Raw genomic sequence first — 8856 nt, forward strand, 5'->3', positions numbered from 1 at the left:
AGTGACTAAGGGCTGATCAGCAGAGGGGCGGCTGCTTCAACCTACCTTCATTCCCACAGACAAAGCCCCCCCCCCCAATCTTTTGGTGGATATTGAATTCTACCTCATTGTGCATATGTTTAGTTTCTTGTCACACCCACACTGAATCCTAAAAAAAAATTGGACTGCTCTGCAGTGAACAGAGGTTTGACATAAAAGTCTTCTTAATTGCAGTAGCCTAATCTAATTAATTCCAGTATTTATGTCCAATATTGTCTCAGAATCTGGACTGTTGTATGCTCGATGCTTGTGTCTCTACCCAGGATCAATTGAGGTGAATACTTGAATCCATAATTTGTGAGTTCATACACAGTCACCGTCTGCCAAATTGACGTAATAAAGCATGCATTTTTTTCAAGTGTCTTTTGTAACACTATGTGCTCTAACAACCATGGCAAGCATGTGTCAGAATTATATCAAATGAGGCATTTAGAGGCTAGATCAGGACTGTGAAAATGCACTCCTGTCATCCTTCCCCTCACTGATTATGCTAGTTAGGGTACCTGGGAGTTGCAGTCTCAAAAATCTTTGCTCACCCCTTCCACTAAACAGGATATTCTGTAGCTGAAACAAACATCGGAGAACAATTTGCTGGTGTCCATAATTCCCTTTCTCCCACATCATGAGGCAAAGGGGAAGCTAATTAACTCTTCGCCAGAAATACCCTTTTAATTCAAAGGGGCTTTTAAAAGCCTGCACCCAACCACCACTGAAATTCCCCACTCATTATTGTGTCTGAAGTTGTTACTGGCTGGCTACATTACAACCCCACCTGAACTAAAGCACTTAAGGACTTATACAGTGCCTTTCAGTTCAGAAACTGCAGTTGTACTTTGTTGGCAGTTTACATGAGGACATTCACAATACAAACCTTGAGCCTTCATATTAACTGAGATTAATTTATTTATTTTAAGTTGCTTACATTTACTATAATTTTATTATTAATATGATTTAATTAAAATATTTATTGAAATACCGGTACTTGTTTCATTTACACACTGCTTTTTTTCCAGTGCAAAGACCCAAAAAGATTTTTTTAAAGATATGGAAGTTATATTAAGCTGCTATTGAACATATAATAGTAAAACAAGAGCACTAAGGTATGATAATTAAAACCATTTAAAAAACATATCAAAAGTGTTTTAAAAATTCAGCATCTGCTATTAAAAGTTCCGTTCTCAGCAGCCCATTCAGTTGCCCAAAGTCTGAATGGGCTGCCAAAGACAAAAGGATAACAGGAAGAGGAGCCACCTAGTTTCCCTTAGAAAGGAATTCCTAGAACCTTGGGGTAAGGTAAAGGTTCCCCTTGACATTTAGTCCAGTCGTGTCCAACTCTAGGGCGCGGTGCTCATCCCCATCTCCAAACCGTAGAGCCAGCGTTTGTCTGTAGATAGTTTCTGTGGTCACGTGGCCAGTGCACTAGACACAACACCATTACCTTCCCACTGTGATGGTACCTATTTACTCACATTTTTACATGCTTTCGAATTGCTAGGTTGGCAGGAGCTGGGACAAGCAACGGGAGCTCACTCTCGCGTGGATTCAATCTTACAACTGCAGGTCTTCCAACCTAGCAGCACAGAGGCTTCTGCGGTTTAACCCACAGTGCCACCACGTCCCAGAACCTTGAAACCACCACCAAAAAGGCCCTCCCTCATGTCCTCAGCAGACATACCTTTGAGAGTCATGGGACTGAGAGGAGTGTGTTTACTCAAGAATATAAAACCCAGGGAGACTCATGTGGAGAGGCATAGCCCTTCAGACAGCTTGGACACAAGTTGTGTAGACTTTATAAGTCATAACCAGCACTCACTGTAATATAAGCTTTCATATATCTCGTCACTTGAGACATTTATATGCTATGCTCAGCTTCTAGAATGCAATATATAGACACAGAAGGAAAGGGAAGAAGTGCAAAGCCAGGAGGCTCAACAGTGCAAATGACAGATGTATCACACTAGTATGTGATGTAGAGATGAAAACAACATCTAGTCAGAAAGGCAAAAGGCCTGATTCAAAAGTCCATAAGAACAAAATGCAGAACAAAATGAATAGTTTACTTCAGGAGTGGGCGACCTGTGGTTTTCCAGACACTGGATCGCAGCTCCTTTCTTCTTCACCATTGGATTTGCTGGATATAACTGATGAAAATGAAAGCACAAACTCTGGAATGCTACAAGTTTTTTACCTTTAGCTTGCATAAATAGCTAGAGTGGGACGATTACTTTCTAGACTCAATCTATATTCAGCTCAACTCCAACAGTTTCAAAACCCACAGGTAAATTCCAATTCATTAACTAAGGATGGACTGGATAGGCCTTTCATCTGATACAGCACAACTGTTCTTATGAGGCTTGCTTGAGAATGTACTAAGTACGAACAATTTCTATCACCACATGAAGACATGAAGAAATATGCTTTGACGAAGAGAGTAGTACTGTAAGTAGATTTTATAACCTAATTTTGGAACAAGAGGAAAAAGAGAAACAGAAGGTTTGAAATAAATTTGGGAAAATGATTTAAAGACAGAAATTAAAACAGACGATTGGATAAAAATCTGGAGGATGAGAGTTTTAAGATTAATGTTGGTAAGAATAAAGGAATGTTAAAAAAATTATTTTAAGGTGGTATATGACTCCGGTGAAACTGAATATAATAAATTTAGACTATTCTAAAGCTTATTGGAAATGTGATGAAGAAATTGGCACGTATTATCATATGTGGTGGGAGTGTAAATGGATTCAGAAATTTTTGAAAATGATTTTTAAGGAAATATGTGATATATTTGGAAAATATATTGAATTCAGTTCTAAGATAGCTTTTTTGTCAATTTTTGAAAAGATAGAACTTGATTATTGTTCAAAGGAATTGATTTCCAATTTTATGACAAGTGCTAGAATATTAACAGCTAGATTCTGGAAAGATAAAAATGATATTAAATTAGAAGATTAGTATAATGAAGTATGGGACATTGCATTAAATGATAAATTGACTACTGAACCTAAGATGAAAAGAGGGGAAATAAGTTCAAATATTTTTATGCTATTTGGGGTAGATTTATTGAATTTGTATTAGTGAAAGGAAAGGGGAAAGCCTCTAAACAACAATCAATACAATTTCGGAAAGGAAGTTCTTATTAAAAGTATTGTTCCAGGGGTCCCGTGGGTATGGGGTGGTTTAGAATGGTTATATCAAGAGGCTTGCTTGAATCTCTTTTCCTGAAATATGGTGACCTTAAAGTCTGCAAAGAGATAGCTTGTTCTTCCACGGCAATTCAAATGTTGCCATTTTTTAGGGAGTAGTTGTATACTCTGCTTCAAGCAGAACAACAGACTACTGTGGATCCTTAATTAGAAAGTAGCAAGTTTTGTTTGGCAAAAAGCTTTGTGTGCTAAAGGTCTCCTCACCAGATGCATACCTGAGGTGACATGTGCTTGGCTGGATTCATGCATGGGAAGGCATGATATACCGTGATACAGCATTCTTTTTCAGGGCCTGACCAGTGGCTTTCACTATCTGAAAACTTCTTGCAGATGAAAGTATAGGGTGATATTTGTTGTCTCACTTTCTTTGCACTTCCACTCCTCCTATGTTTGTAGTCACAATAAAGGGTTTGTAAAAAATCAAGGGCTCTTTGTACTAAGTTAGACAAAAGGATGTTCTTAAGCTTCTGGAAGTTTTCTTGACAAATCTTGATTCTCTGAAACACATTGGACTATTTCTTCATCATGTTTGTCAGTGGAAATACAATTTGCCTATAGTTTGGGATAAATTGCCTGTAACGCACTCATAATTTTATTATACAGTTATTTGTTTGAGGTCCCTAGCTGAACTGGTTTAAATAAGCAATTACCATATTTTATAGTTTATTTTTATGTGTAAGTATCAGTATTATTCTACCTCATAGTATACAGTGGTGCCTCGCAGAATGAGCGCCTCGTATAGCGACAAATCCGCATAGCGATCCCTTTTCTGGGATCGCTAATGTGGAGGCATCACGTCGGCCCCAATGGGCGAAACTCACATAGTGAAGATCGGTAAGCGTTTCGCTTACCGATCTTCGCTTTGCAACGCCGCAGATCAGCTGTTCGGCGGTTCCAAAATGGCCGCCGGACACCCGAAATGGCTGCGCACAGCGTTTTTGCGCCCTCCCCTCGCTTACCGAGGGCGTGAAAATGGCTGCCGGACCCAGGAAACTTCGCTAAACGGTGAGTTTTCAGCCGATTTGGAATGCATTAAACATGGCTTTTTACTTTCCGTTGAACAAAGTTTTCACATAGCGAAGGTTAATCCGGAACAATCTTCTATTAGATAATACACTCCTAATTCTAATCCCACCTCAGATTTCTCCACACTCCACACTCTCCCTCTACTCATACTCTGACTCCTACACCCTGACTCTTACTCTCGCTGACTGACTCTCCCTCTCAGGCTCCGCCTCTTATAACCTCTCTCTTGGCTCTGCCTCTCAGTAACATGAATATGCATGAACAATTAACATAACAGAACATGAACCATTGAAATAATAAAGGGGCACACTACAGACCTCCCCCCTTAAATATGTTTGTTTGGGAGGGAAAACATGGTTTTCCTCCTAAACAAACAGGCACACTTGCATTTACTTACCATACAGCACAGTGTTCCCCAACCTTTCCCCGCCTTTGGAACAGTCTCCCTCCTGAGATTCGCGTGGCCCCTACGCTGGGTACATTTAAAATCCAACTAAAAACATGGCTTTATGTCCAGGCCTTCCCTCCTGCCAGCATTTAATTTAACTTAATTTAATTTTCCCTTCTTTATCTATCTTTCATTTACGATTTTTGGTATGTTTTGTTAGTAATCAATGTTTAGGTTTTACTTTATTATAATTGTATATTTTTTGTTGTTAGCCGCTCAGAGTGGTATAAATATACCAGATGGGAGGGGTATAAATCAAATAAATAAATAAATAAATAAATAAATAAATAAATAAATAAATAAATAAATAAATAAATAAATAAATAAATAACCTTTTCCGGTCCGTGGACCGGCTGGGGAAGGTGTGTTACCCCCCTTGCTCACGCACATGCGCAAACAAGCACACACGTTCTCTTGCACAGGTGGGCGCCTGCCCGCATGAGCACTGCACTGCCATTTGCGCATGCGTGTGGGGCGTGCGGGTCCGCACAAGCACTTGTGCACATGTGCAAATGGTGGTGCATGCTCATGCGGGCCCACGCGCACCAGTATGCATGCATACATGCTTATGGCACACGCTCGTGCAGGCAACCCAGAGCACACGTGCAGGTGCAAACAGGTGGCGCAGGGGTGAAGATGCACGAAGGTTGGGGGAGGTCTCTTTTGGTGGCCCGTTCTGGCCCAGGCCAGGGACCGGGACTGGGCCGGGGACCGGGGGTTTGGGGATCGCTGATATAACACATTTAACATAACAATTACTATACCTTATAATCTAAACATTTCACTACTATTCAACAATATACTTTACCTTATTATTTACATTTAACATTTTCAACCATACAGAACTCAAAATCATGAAACATTTACATAAATAATTAAACTGTGAATTATAGTCCATTTCAGTTTATAATAAAAGTCCTTGAATCATTCTTCACATTTCTGCCCATCAAATTCAATTTTTCATCACCTTTACAAACAGAACATAATACAGTGGTGCCTGGCTTGGCGATGTTAATTCGTTCCAGAGAAATCGCTGTAGAGCGAAATCATCAAACGAAATAAAAAAGCCCACTGAAACGCATTAAAACCCGGTTAATGTGTTCCAATGGGCTGAAAACTCACTGTCCAGCAAGATCCTCCATGGGGCAGCCATTTTCGCTGCCTGTAAAGCGAGGAATCTGTCCTAGAAAATGGGGGGGGACATTTTGAAAGCTGGTGGCCACTTTGATACCTGACGATCAGCTGTTTTTGATCGTCATAAAGCGAAAATCGGTTCCCGAAGCAGGGAACCGATCATTGCTAAGCGAAATTCCCCCATTTAGACCATCGTTTTGCAATCGCAATTGCGATTGCAAAAACCTCATCATAAAGCGATTTCCTTGTTAAGCGAGGCAATCGTTATGTGGGGCATGACTGTACAATATCAGCTTGGGCTATCCACCCCCATCAGTCATTGGGCTTTCGAGGCACGATCTGAGTTTCTGGTGCAAAGGCAAAATTGACAAAGTCCAAGTCTCTCACTTTTCCGTAGTGGTCTGGCCTACTGTGGACTGGTCCGGATGTTGTCATCTCCTTCAGATGGACATATGTCTGCAGGCACTCAGGAGTCCCTCTGTCAACCACTGGCTCCTTCCTCCATGACCTTTTCTGTTGACTGGTGGTCATCACCCACTCGGTTGACCCCTGGATGTCGTCTGCTGGTCATTTTATGGTGACGTCAGCTTTAAGTCTGACTTGGGGCTTCACTTGCTCAGCTAGGGAATGGACAGGCAGTTCCCTCTCCTTCTCCTGAACCTCTTTAGATGCATCCCTCTTTAAGGCATCAGGGCTTACATATTCATCCTTCTGTATCACATAATTGACATTGTTCAATTTTGTCACTACTTTATAAGGATCCTCCCAGGGAAACCTCTCTCTCCAGGCTTCTGTCTGATACTGTATCAATCTCAGCTGCAGAGGGTGAGGTTTGATACACACACCCTTGAGCATGTAAGCACTAAAGCACTCTTGACATGCTCTATTAAGTCCCAACCAAGTAGAAAAGCTGCTGGTATTTCGTCTGAAATGGCTACCTGCCACTTTCCAGACCAATTCCTATAGCCTATTTGAATCTCTGCCACTTTTAACACCACGGTTTCTTGCCCAATCCCTTTTAGGGTCATTGTTCTGCCTAGAATTATGTCATCCTGGGCTATCAGATCAGAATGTACTATGGAAATTTGAGACCCTGTGTCCCTTATAGAGATGTATCTCTTTTCTCCCACAACTATCTCTTTACCAGCGTTTCTGAGAAGGGTATTCTCATTTCTAATGTAAAAACAATGTACTACAGGGGCTTCAGGAATGTCCTCCTCCTCAAGATCAGTAGAAGCTATGGTTGTCATGGAAACAGGTCTCTGGTTACTTCTTCCCTCAGCCGATTCCACTTGTTTTAAACAATACACTTTTTGGTTTGATTATCAATCTTCCCTGTATTAGGTTTATTTTGCACACACTGGAATTGTAAATGGCCTGGGTGGTTGCAGTTAAAACATTTATAATTCTTTCTCTCATTCTGAGGAGATTTGGTGAACTTTGACTCAGGGTTTATTGGCTTTGGCGGATGAGGCTGGGGCAATTTAGATGAAGTACTACTCTGGCCTTCTCTTCCTGTTGTTTTGCTGAGGTAATTTTTATTAAAGGGCTTCTTATTGTTGTCCCGGTTTGGTCTGTTAATTCTTAGCTCTGAGAATCTGGGGTTCCTGTACTCATTAATATAATCTGCCTGTTCACCTGCTTCTAGTAGATTTTTAGGATTCTTGTCCCTAACTAAATAACGCAATTCCCCAGGTAATATGGAGTAAAATTGTTCTAATGCAATCAAATTCTTCATTTGTTCTAGAGAAGTGATCTCCTCCCTTTCCATCCACTTCTTAAGACATTGCAGCAATTTAGATACCCTGTGAATAAGATTCCTCCTGCCTTTTAGTAAGAGAGCAAAATTTTCACCTCAGGTGTTCAGCATTAATACAAAACCTTGAATAAACCATCGTTTTGTACGCCTCAAAATCTCTGGCCTTCTCTAAGGGCATCTGTGAATATAATTCAGCCAAATTTCCACTTATTTGAGCTCTCAAAACAATCATCCTTTCATCATCTCAAATTTCAAAGTCCCAGCAGGCGCACTCAAAAGCAGTGATAAAAGATTCGGGACAGTCCCCTCTTTTATATTGGTGAAACTTCTTAAGATCGATTTTTGAGAGAATTGCCCCTCCATCACTGTTGTTATTGTTAAGGTTATTGTTTGGAGCAGAAATTTCTAATTGTCTCATCTGTAATTGAAAGTCCATTTCCCTTTGCCGTAATTCCATTTGTCTTTGTTCTTGCTCAAAAGCAAATTGTCTTGCCTCTTGGTCAGCTTTTTCTCTCATTTCTAGTTCCCTTTGTTTGGTCTCTTGCTCAGCTCTGAGCTCTAGTTCCTTCAATTCTAATTCCTTGGCTTTTAGCATGAATTCCTGTTCCAGCTTCCAATTTTCAAACTCCTGGGTGCCTCAGGGGAACAAACTCCTTTTGTTCCTCTGAGGCACTCTCATCACTTTCCTCCTGTTCTATTTGAGTTAAATGGTCACCGTTTCCCTCTATTTCTTGAACCTCAGGACTCCCCCTTTTGGTACGTTTGGGAGGCATATTTACTTCTGGGATGATTAGTACAGATTTTAAAAGGTCCTGTCTTTCTTCTTTTACTTCCAGTCACTGAAATAGTTCTATTTCAAGCAAAGGCTTTCACCTCTCTTCCCTCAGATCTGCTCTGACCCCTGGCTTCTGTTTTTTTTCATAAGAGCTCTCTAAACTCTTAGAGCCTTGACCCTTAAGCTAGCCCACTGGGTCTTCAAATCTTGAGGTAAATACAGGAATTCTCTCTCTGAGTTGTTCCCTATCTTAGCCATCCCCCCCAAGATCTGGCTTCAGAAGCCCCCCCCACCAAGCTTTTCCTGAAAGCTCTAGTGAGGAACCAAACTTCTTTGCCACAGACCTCTGTCTAAAAGGTACCCTTGACTTAAGAAAAACTATTTTTAACTTAGGCTTGACTGGATTTCTTCGTATCCACGCTCAGGCTTCACTGGATTCCTTTGTATCTGTCCCTGGACACCAATTGTGACT

Source organism: Pogona vitticeps, chromosome 1 (assembly GCF_051106095.1).
Source record: "Pogona vitticeps strain Pit_001003342236 chromosome 1, PviZW2.1, whole genome shotgun sequence".
In the NCBI taxonomy this organism is placed as follows: domain Eukaryota; kingdom Metazoa; phylum Chordata; class Lepidosauria; order Squamata; family Agamidae; genus Pogona; species Pogona vitticeps.